At 46.0% G+C, this 12,150-nt stretch overlaps 1 protein-coding gene across 1 annotated transcript in view; it reads right to left on the minus strand.

Moving 5' to 3' along the window:
* Positions 1-12,150, minus strand: part of LOC126470119 (alpha-aminoadipic semialdehyde synthase, mitochondrial) — a 287,313-nt gene that overhangs the window by 255,317 nt on the left and 19,846 nt on the right. The gene's annotated exons all lie outside the window — the stretch shown is intronic.

Raw genomic sequence — 12,150 nt, forward strand, 5'->3', positions numbered from 1 at the left:
CCGCTATTTCCCTAAATCGCTCCAGGCAAATGTCGGGATAGTTCTATTGAAACGATACGGGCGATTTCCTGAGCCATCCTTGACACAATTCGAGCTTGTGCTCCGTCTGTGATGACCTCGATGTCGACGGGACGTTAAACCCAGTCTTCCTTCCTTCCTTTTGCACTTCAGGAAATCGGAACGATCGTCTTCTCCTCAGTAAGAGCACTTGCGAATCGAAAACCCAAACGTTATACGTCTACCGCATGGTACATAAAACGTGGAAAAGGGAGAACTGCTAACTTTCTCCTTACCGATGATGGCGAGACTGTTCAAGCTGTGAGTGCATCGGGTGGCACTGACGGTCCCTGTTGTGCTTTCGCCGAATCAGTTAGAAGAAATGAATCGGGCTAGTTCCCAAGTAATCGAGTGGTTGGCAAATCCGGACATTAAACTTTATTTTTTCCTTTTTTATGTTAATAATTATCTATAAAATTGTTTGTAATTATTACTATTCATTCACCAACAGCATCATTTGTTAAATAATAATGGATTTTATACCACTGTCATCCTGCAGTGCAGTGGCTGAAACACTTCGTTGACGATCAACAGCCATATCCAATTACATTACTGGCCATTAAAATTGCTACTCCGCGAAGATGACGTGCTACAGACGCGAAATTTAACCGACAGGAAGAAGATGCTGTGATATGCAAATGATTAGCTTTTCAGAGCATTCACACAAGATTGGCGCCGGTGGCGACACCTACAACGTGCAGATATGAGGAAAGTTTCCAACCGATTTCTCATACACAAACAGCAGTTGACCGGCGTTGCCTGGTGAAACATTGTTGTGAAGCCTCGTGTAAGGAGAAGAAATGCGTACCATCACGTTTCCGACTTTGATAAAGGTCGGATTGTAGCCTATCGCGATTGCGGTTTATCGTATCGCGACATTGCTGCTCGCGTTGGTCGAGATCCAATGACTGTTAGCAGAATATGGAATCGGTGGGTTCAGGAGGGTAATACGTAACGTCGTGCTGGATCCCAACCACCTCGTATCACTAGCAGTCGAGATGACAGGCATCTTATCCGCATGGCTATAACGGATCGTGCAGCCACGTCTAGATTCCTGAATCAACAGATGGGGACGTTTGCAAGACAACAACCATCTGCTCGACCAGTTCGACGAAATTTGCAGCAGCATGGACTATCAGCTCGGAGACCATGGCTGCGGTTACCCTTGACGCTGCATCACAGACAGGAGCGCCTGCGATGGTGTACTCAACGACGAACCTGGGTGCTCGAATGGCAAAACATCATTTTTTCGGATGAATCCAGGTTCTGTTTACAGCATCATGGTGGTCGCATCCGTGTTTGGCGACATCGCGGTGAAGGCACATTGGAAGCGTGTATTCGTCATCGCCACACTGGCGTATCACCCGGCGTGGTGGTATGGGGTGCCATTGGTTACACGTCTCGGTCACCTCATGTTCGCACTGACGGCACTTTGAACAGTGGACGTTACATTTCAGATGTGTTACGACCCGTGGCTCTACCCTTCATTCGATCCCTGCGAAACCCTACATTTCAGCAGGATAATGCACGACCGCATGTTGCAGGTCCTGTACGGGCCTTTCTGGATACAGAAAATGTTCGACTGCTGCCATGGCCAGCACGTTCTCCAGATCTCTCAGCAATTGAAAACGTCTGGTCAATGGTGGTCGAGCAACTGGCTCGTCACAATACGCCAGTCACTACTGTTGATGAACTGTGGTATCGTGTTGAAGCTGCATGGGCAGCTGTACCTGTACACGCCATTCAACCTCTGTTTGACTCAATGCCCAGGCGTATCAAGGCCGTTATTACGGCCAGAGGTGGTTGTTCTGGATAATGTAATCACATGTCAGCTCTAGTATAATGTATTTGTCCAATGAATACCCGTTTATCATCTGCATTTCTTCTTGGTGTAGCAATTTTAATAGCCAGTAGTGTAAGAATGGACTCGCAAACCGCAATTATGGTTCCGCCTCAGCTGTAGAATACACTCTAGGACAAAAAACCTGTACACGACGAATTAATTACTCGAATGGAACGGAAATCAGTAAATGCTACGTACATGTACAGAAAAATTAATAATTATAATTTCAGAAAAACAGGCTGATTTAGTCAAGAGAAAGAGCTTCACAATTTGAGCAAGTCTATAGCGTGTTGGTCCACCTCTGACCCTTTTGAAACCAGCTGTTCGGCTTGGCATTGATTGATGGAGTTGGTGGATGTCGTCCTGAGGGATAGAGTGCCAAATTCTCTCCAATTGGCGCGTTAGATCGTCAAAATCCCGAGTTGGTTGGAGGGCCCTGCGCATAATTCTCTGAAAGTTCACAATTGGGGAGAGACCCGGCGATCTTACATGCAAAGAAGAGGGGGGGGAGGGTTTGGCAAACACGAAAACAAGCAGTAAAAGCTCTCGCCGTGTGCGGAAGAGCATTATCTTGTTGAAACGTACGCCCAGCCATGAATGGCAACAAAACGGGTCGTAAAATATCGTCGACGTACCGCTGTGCTGTGAGGATGCCGCGGATGACAACCAAAGGGACTCTGCTATGAACTGACCATCACTCCTGGCTGTCGGCCCATATGGCGGGTGACAGGTTGGTATCCCACCACTGTCCGGGGCGCCTCCAGGCACATCTTCGCTGGTCATCGGAGCTCGTTTCGAAGTGGGACTCATCACTGAAGACAATTCTTCTCCAATCAACGAGATTCCACACGCCGATGAGTAGCGCAGACGTGTCTGGAAACGCCGTGGACAGCAGTGGGGTAGCAACCTGACAGTCGCCCGTCATACGACCCGACAACCAGGAATGATGGTCTGCGGTGCCATTTCATCTCTATTAGTAACATCATAAAGTAAAAAAAAAGTTTGCAAACTGATCAGATTTTTATGTGCGTGGCCATGTTCCACATTACTCCAGGCAACTCTTCTTCAAGAGGCCAGGCCAGTTTGCTGTATTAAGGTATTTACTACGCTAAACTACTTTGGGGCCATTCATTCATTGTTTCGTAATATTTCTGTTTTGAGATGTCAAGTGTATGACTTCTGCAGATGGAAAACAGATAAGATTTGGGGGTGTGACATTGCCCACATGAGGCGCAGACAAACAAACCCAGATAAGTAAGTGCCTTCCATTTGTAGGCCAGGGACGGCTGTGCTGTCAGGAGGTTGTTTGCATCCGGCAAACATTCTGACAGTTTCATGCGCCTCATAACACAAGTGATGATGTCATCCTGAAATGAACAGTCAGTATTTTATGCCAGTCTCTGATGTTGAAGGGAAGCTAAGGCTACGAGAGAGGAAAGGTTTTGAATGCAAAGATAATTATATTTAGAAGCTCGATGCAAAATTAAATGTGTATTAGTGATCTATTTTGGGGGCCAAATGTATTTAGTGAAAAACTGTGATCTTCTAAGCAACTATTATAATCGTAACTAAATTGACTAGCTAGGAAAGTCGGCTCTGAAGCTAGTCGATTTTTAAGTATATTCTGTTATTTATGGATATTTAAATTCACTACATATCCTAAAACAGTTACATCTACTTAACCGATCGAAGCAGTGCAGTGGTTAGTACACTGGACTCTCATTAGAGACAACAACGGTTGAAATCCGCGTCCGTCCATCCAGATTTAGTATTTCCGTGATTGCCTCAAATAACTTCTGTACTTCGTTTCTAATGACCTCATTGTCAACACAAGTCTTTCTTCTGTATCTACACAGTTCAGTCACCTTAATGTGACTACCGCCCTCGTTCGACTTCAGCATGCAATAACCACTCACAGACGCCTGGTAGCAGCACTAACTGTGAAGGGCATATACGGCGTGTTGTAAAACAATGCAGTCGTTGTCATAATGCGGAAACCAAGAGATTTACCTTACGACCAAAAGGGCATGATCATTGGCTTTCGATCCAAGCGTGGAAGCATTTCCGAAACGCCTAAGTCTATAAAGTGTATTCGTACACTAATGCATGAATGGGTGACACAGTCCAAAGAAATTTCAGTGAGTCGCAAGTCCAGCAGAGGAATACTAAATATGACGTCAGCATGGAACAACAAACACCTCATTTGGGTGGTTACTGCTAACTGTAGGCCTACAACTTGACGTCGCGTGTTAGCAGGATGTTGGAGCACAACTAAAGGTGCACCACTCGCCGTCTGATAGCGTTTACTGCATACCGGACTGTGAGAACGTATTTTTTGCCGCGGCATATCACTGACGTTGGGTTACCATGGGCTTGTCTGTGCAGTGATGACCACTTACTAAAATTTAAAAAAAAAGAAATTTTGGCACAAAAATAATGAACTCATACGAGTATGAACTCATATAAGAAATACAATCGATTTGAATGCTGCATCACACAATGCTTTTCCAAGTATCGTACTCTTAGTGTGATATTCTCGAGCATTAAACGCATTTATGAAGCTATATTGTAAGAGTAGTACTGTTATCCACACACTAGAAACAATATTCAAGATTTCTTTTCTGTGTGTCAGATACTGTTTCCTGCTTGGACTGTCGATTTACGAGGCGTATTCGAAAAGTAGCTCCGATTAGGCGCGAAATGGAAACCACTGTGAAAATCTGATGGAACTTTGCACAGATGTGTTGGGCAGTGTCTTTATTATGCCCGTCGATCGCTTCAGGCCACTCTTTTCAGGTCAGAGCGCAAAGCGATCACGTAGAAATGCCTAGAACAAAAGTGTCACCCGCGAAGTAAGTGGGGTCTGATGAGAGATTTCGCCTGAAGCTATGCAGCCCACACAACAGAAGTGTCATGCGTTTCTTTCTTCGAGACAATTTTTAGCCGCAGTATACAGGGGCAATGAAGACGCTCCTGCAGCATTTTCGATGGGAAGTGTTTGATCACCCACAATACAGCCCTTAATTGGCTCCCTCCGTTGCTCATCTCTGCTCACATGAACCTCAGCCTACGAAGACATTTTGGCACAGACAAAGAAAGGCAGACCAGCGTAGAGAATTGGCACAGGCGGCTGCTTTCTATGACGAGGCTACTGGAAAGTTTGTACAACGCAATGACAAATGTCTAAATCGGAGCGGCGACTATTTAGAGAGGTAGCTGGAAGGTGTGGCTAACTGTTGCGAAAAAAAAAATATTTTCACTTTGGTTTTCATTTCGCGACCGTTAGGACCTCACTTTCCGAACAGCCCTCGTAGCTAATAGAGGCTTCGTTTTGAAGCCTTAAAATCTTTATGTTTTCTTTGTCATTTTCCGTTCATTACAACCGCTGTGCTGTTAACTCGCGTCCTAAGGACTTACGGACCGTCGCTTCATATGAATTAAGGAGTGTGGATGTATTGGACGAAGCGCTGAAGCGTGACAAACTGATGGGAGGAAACATTATGACCAATTACTATATAGCAAAAAAATGGTTCAAATGGCTCTGAGCACTATGGGACTTAACTGCTGTGGTCATCAGTCCCCTAGAACTTAGAACTACTTAAACCTAACTAACCTAAGGACATTACACACATCCATGCCCGAGGCAGGATTCGAACCTGGGACCGTAGCGGTCACGCGGTTCCAGACTGTAGCGCCTACAACCGCACGGCCACTCGGGCTGGCTACTCTATAGCGTGTTGGTCCACATTTAGAACTCAGTACACTATAGATTTTGCATGGCATAGATTCGACAAGTCTATGGTAGGTTTCCCGTGGTAAGCAGCACCAGGTGCCTACGCACAGGTCATGCAATTCCCGTAAATTACGGTTTGCTTTGTGGGAGCGGATCTGGCGCTCAAAAGTGTCCATAATATTTTCTATTGGCTTCATATCAGGCGGATTTGGTGGACAAGAGTTCGACGTAAGTTAATTCCCATGCTCCTCAAACCAGTCTATCGCGAATCTGGCAGTTATGCTGCTAGAAGATACTATCGCTGTCAGGGGACTTCAAGCATGAGGGGATGCAGGTAGTCCGCAATGATGTTCAGGTGGCCCACAGCTGTCATGGTGCCGTCGATTACTGCCTCAGGTCCGATGGAAACCCAGGTGAATGTCCCCCATGGCATAACACCGCCCCCACCGACCTGCGTCCGTAGCACGATAAATATTCCGAGCAGCTGTTCGACGACGTATCCGGACACGACCATCGACATAGACCAACAAGAATGTGGTTCATCCGACCAGGCGGTATAGTTGCACTGATCCACGGTCCAGTCTTTATGATCCTGTACCCACTGCAATCGTAATTGGCAATGTCGTTGAATCAAAGCTGGAACACATAGACGTCGTCTACTGCGGAGACTTATGTTCAACAATGTGTGTTCAACTGTGTGCTCCGAAACACTTGTGCTTGCGCCAGTATTATACTCTATGGTTTAATCTGCTACCAATCACTGCCCATTCCCGTTTACAGAGCGCGAAAGCTGCCGACCTCGACTTCCTGCGATGAGGCGCGGGCGTCCAACGTCTAGTCGCCTACTCGTGGTGTCACCGATCTTCAATCACTTTTCGTAGATGTTCACGACATTAGCATGGAAACAGCTGACCAGCTCTACCATTTCCGAGATCCTTTTTCCCAGGTGCCAGGCTATAACAATTTGTCTTTTGTCAGAATTGCCTGTTTCAATAGATTTCGCTATTTGTTGCACTATCTTCGCTAGAATGAATTCCCTTTCGCCTCAGTTCGCTTATACAGGGTGTTTGTTATTATAGATTCAAACTGAAGGAGCGAGTAGAGGACAATGAAGCAAGCACATAATCTCAGTGTACATACGTCCGGAAACCAATGGTTTCCCCGATACGACGTGTGTTCTAGTGCAGTCACGCTGTTAATGTCAAAGGCTGTGTTTGTTTCCAAACACAGTAACTGAATCCTAAATTGTAAATTTCAAGGTTATAAACTGTACTCGTTTGATATTATCAACATTCTGAGTACTTAAGTACTGGTATGTAGCGTTTCGACAGCAAGTGTATCGGTCGTGGCTCGCCAGTACCAGTTCCATCGCCTTCAATCCGTTGGACTTTTCTGTGTGGGGATATTTGAAAGCTTTAGTGTATACCAGTGCTGTTGTAAGTGTTGATAAACTCCGGGAACGGGTTGTGGATGGTTTTTAAAGCATTCGTAACACACCTGAGATATCTGAACGTGTTTGACCATCAATGCACGTGCTGATGCCGGTCTTCACATGAACGGTCGCCATGTGACTTACTTCTTATAATGTGTTTGGCCTGAAATGTATATCTGCAGTCTGGATCCTTGGGGACTCGGTTATAAAATGTCTATGTACTCAGTCGTAATACACAGGTGTACAAAACTTAAGGGCGAAAGTTACTTTCACATGATGAGTCACTGACAAGAAGCAAAGCTCGATGATATTTGGACCGATACGTAAAAAGAGCTGTTACAATATACACACATCAAAAAAAGTTTTGCACCACCCCGGTATTGTATCACAGACACAGTCCCTTTGACTGTTCAGAGAAGTCACTAAACCCACCCAAAGATGTAAACAACCATGCATGAGCAGCGCCTATTAGACGGAGGGGGTCCGACAGCCGTTCAGTTCGTCATTCCACCAGGAAGGAATTACACGGCTCGTGTTGTCTGTAGTTTAACCATGACTAGACGGTCAATACCGCGGTTCGACTGCGTCCGCATTGTTACTTTGTGCCAGGAAGGGCTCTCAACGAGGGAATTGTCCAGGCGTCTCGGAGCGAACCAAAGCGAAGTTGTTCGGACGAGGAGATACAGAGAGACGGGAACTGTCGATGACATGCCTCGCTCAGGCCGCCCAAGGGCTACTACTGCAGTGGATGACCGGTACCTACGGATTATGGCTCGGAGGAACCCTGACAGCAACGCCACCGTGTTGAATAATGCTTTTCGTGCAGCCACAGGACGTCATGTTACGACTGAAATTGTGCGCAATAGGCTGTATGATGCGCAACTTCAATAATGACGTCCATGGCGGGGTCCATTTTTGCAACCACGATACCATGCAGTGCGGTACAGATGGGCCCAACAACATGCCAAATGGACCGCTCAGGATTGGCATCATGTTCCCTTCACAGATGAGTGTCGCATATGCCTTCAACCAGACGATCGTCGGAGACGTGTTTGGAAGCAACCCGGTCAGGCTGAACGCCTTTGACACACTGTCCAGCGAGTGCAACAATGTGGAGCTTCCCTGCTCTTTTGGGATGGCATTATGTGGGGCCGACGTACGCCGCTGGTGGTAATAGAAGGCGCCGTAACGAGTGTACGATAGCCGCGCGGAGTGGCAGCGCGGTTTGAGGCGTCCTGTCACGGACTGCGTGGCCCCTCCCGCCGGAGGTTCGAGTTCTCCCTCGGGCATGGGTGTATGTGTCGTTCTTAGCATAAGTTAATTTAAGTAGTGTGGAAGTCTAGGAACCGGTGACCTAAGCAGTTTGGTCTCTTAGAAATTCACGCACATTTGAACATTTTTTAGACTGTACGATACGTGAATGCCATGCTCCGGCCGATAGTGCAACCATATCGGCAGCATATTGGCGAGGCATTCGTCTTTATGGACGACAATTCGCGCCCCCATCGTGCACATCTTGTGAATTACTTCCTTCAGGGTAACGACACCAAATGGTTCAAATGGCTCTGAGCACTATGGGACTTAACATCTGAGGTCATCAGTCCCCTAGAACTTAGAACTACTTAAACCTAACTAACCTAAGGACATCACATACATCCATGCCCGAGGCAGGATTGGAACCTGCGACCGTAGCAGTCGCGCAGTTCCAGACTGAAGCGCCTAGAACCGCTCGGCCTCCGCGGCCGGCGATAACGACATCGCTCGACTAGAGTGGCCAGCATGTTCTCCACACATGAACCCTATCGAACATGCCTGGGAAAGATTGAAAAGGTCTGTTTATGGACGACGTGACCCACCAAACACTCTGAGGGATCTACGCCGAATCGCCGTTGAGGAGTGGGACATCTGGACCAATAGTGCCTTGATAAACTTATGGACAGTATGCCACGACGAATACAGTCATGCATCAATGCAAGAGGACGTGCTACCGGGTATTAGAGGTACTTGTACGTACAACAATCTGGACAACCACCTCTGAAGGTCTCGCTGTACGTTGGTACAACATGCAATGTGTGATTTCATGAGCAATAAAAGCGTCGGAAATGATGTTTATTTTGATCTCTATTGCAATTTTCTGTACAGGTTCCGGAACTCTCGGATCCGAGTTCATGCAAAACTTTTTTGGTGTGTGTAGTATGGGAGGCAACTGAAAGAATACGCAATGAGAATAACAGAAATGACACTTTTATTGAAAGACAATAATTACACTGAAGTCACCGCGGTTTGTGATTGTCAAAATTGTTGTGTTGGCAGAAGAGCCAACGCCGTGTTACGAATGCAGGCCGAAATGCACGCGTTTTAGCTCACGCAGGCTGGCGTGAGGAGGGAAGAACTATACTGACGTGAGGTCTGGAACATGGCAAGGAATTAGAATACAGAAAGCGGACGTAATTAGTTTGATACTTAACTTTAATCCATTAATGATGAACGTCGCTCTTGACGGTACATGATTCACAATATTATCTGTTCAGAAGACATATTGTAACTGAATATGGCGCCTTGCTGGGTCGTAGCAAATGACGTAGCTGAAGGCTATGCTAAACTGTCGTCTCGGCAAATGAGAGCGTATGTAGACAGTGATCCATCGCTGGCAAAGTCGGCTATACAACTGGGGCGAGTGCTAGGGAGTCTCTCTAGACTAGACCTGCCGTGTGGCGGCGCTCGGTCTGCAATCACTGATAGTGGCGACACGCGGGTCCAACGTATACTAACGGACCGCGGCCGATTTAAAGGCTACCACCTAGCAAGTGTTGTGTCTGGCGGTGGCACCACAAAAATGTTCAAATGTGTGTGAATTCCTAAGGGACCAAACTGCTGAGGTCATCGGTCCCTAGACTTACTCACTACTTAAACTAACTTATCCTAAGAACAAGTAACCGATGCCCGAGGGAGGACTCGAACCTCCGATGGGGGGTTGTGATGGTCCCGTGGGCATTAAAAAAAAAAAAAGGCGGGGTATGCATCTTATTAGGGTGTGTGATCGTCACGGATGGCATCGTATGCTTTCCAACGTGCTGCCATGCTGGCCGTAGGGTTGGTATGGAGTTCTTGTAGTAGGGAGTTCCTCTCCTCTACGAGTGCGGTTGACAACTTCTGGATGGTCCTCGGTAAATGTGGACGTCCTGCAACACGTGTCCTCAACGCATTCCATAAGTGCTTAATGGGACTTAAGTAGGAGGAACGGGTAGATCCGTCCATTGGCCGAATAACCTCGGCTGTTCGACGCGGTCGCGCATTGTCGCCCCTAAAACTGAGCTCAGTGTCTGAGGGTAGAGGTGAACTACTCGTTCCTGAAGGTCAAAAACTGACTTTTGTTTCGAATCCGACACCACCGGCAGGTAGACCGTTGTGCTGGTGACATATCGCTCCAATACTATAATCCAGTTACGCATTAGACAAAAGATGATGCCGTAGTCGATCAGCAGGTGAATGTCTTACAGAATGATCGCTACGTTAATTCTGTTTTAGTAATCTGTGGTCCTTCCGTTTTATGTTACAATAACATTACAGAACTGGACTTACAAGTTTTCTTAACTCCATTTACTATTAAGCCCAACTGTACTGCTGATCTACTTCACCATACTCATAAATTTGATAAAGGATCCAAATCCTAGTCCTGGCTTTTCCTTGTTTAACGGAAGCAGATTATCTGTTTACAAAATGATATTCTCCGAACAAAAGAAGGCAGAAAATTTTACTGTCGGATGATAACGGTCAAAATTTATCCTGTTCATTTTGCGTTACACGTAACTTAGGTGAGACACTCATCTTAAGGGCGAACTAGAGGAGAAAAGCAGTCACATTTTTGTTAGTAGAGGAAATGAATTTACTTATCATATCGTTCACGTGAGTAAATCGAACAAGGAAGGCAATAGTGGACAATAAGTTATGAAATCTCTTAAATAGTGCAGCCTGATATGGATTTCCCAAATTTAAACACTGTTCTAAGATAGGTAGTAAAAATGTTTTCAAAACATATTTTTCCGCAGAAGAACAAGAATTTTTAAATACTTTATCATGCAAACTAACTCACAACTAAATTTACGTGATCTACATCTACATCATACTCCGCAAGCCACCTAATGGTGTGTGGCGGATGATACTTTCGGTACCACTATCTAATCCCTCCAACCCTGTTCCACTCGCGAATAGTGCGTGGGAAGAATGATTGTCGATGCACAACCCCTCCCCTGTAACGTCTGCCAGTGGAGTTTATTTCGCATCTCCGTAACGCTCTCTCGCCAGCAAAACGATCCCGTGACGAAACGCGCCGCTCTTCGTTGGATCTTCTCTGTATCCTCTATCAGTCCTACCTGAAAGGGTCCCAGATAGATGAACAGTACTCAAGAATCGGGTGAACAAGTGCCTTATAAGCCACTTATTTCGTGTATGAATCACATTTTCTTAAAATTCTTACGATGAAACTGAGTCTGGTGTCTACTTTTCCCACTATCTCTTTTATGTGGTCATTCTACTTAAGATCGCTCTGGATAGTTACGCCTAGGTATTTTAGGGTGGACGCTGTCTCCAACTGTTTTTCATCAGTAATGTAGCTGTACAGTAGTGGATTTCTGTTCCTATGTGTGCGCAATATGCTATATTTATTTACGTTCAGGTCAACTGCCAGAGCCTGCACCATTCATCAATTCTCTGCAGGTCGTTCTGCAAATCCTTACTACCTTCTGGCGTTGCTACTTTGGTATAGACAACTGCATCAGCTGCGAATAGCCTTAATGAGAATCCGACGCTTTCTACTAGATCATTTATACAAATTGTAAACATCAACGGTCCTATCACACTTCCCTTTTGGACTCCGCATATTACCTTTTCATCTGTCGAATTTGTTCCGTTAAGAGAGACGCGTTGACTTCTGTCTGCAAGAAAGTCTTGAATCCAGTCGCAAGTCTGCTCCGTAATCTCGTATTTTTTTCATTTAATGGCGATGCGGGACGGTGTCAAATGGCTTACTGAAAACAACGAACACTGCATCAACCTGAGCGTCGTTTTCCCCTGCGCTGTGGATCT

The sequence above is a fragment of the Schistocerca serialis genome, chromosome 3 (assembly GCF_023864345.2).
Source record: "Schistocerca serialis cubense isolate TAMUIC-IGC-003099 chromosome 3, iqSchSeri2.2, whole genome shotgun sequence".
Taxonomy (NCBI): Eukaryota; Metazoa; Arthropoda; class Insecta; order Orthoptera; family Acrididae; genus Schistocerca; species Schistocerca serialis.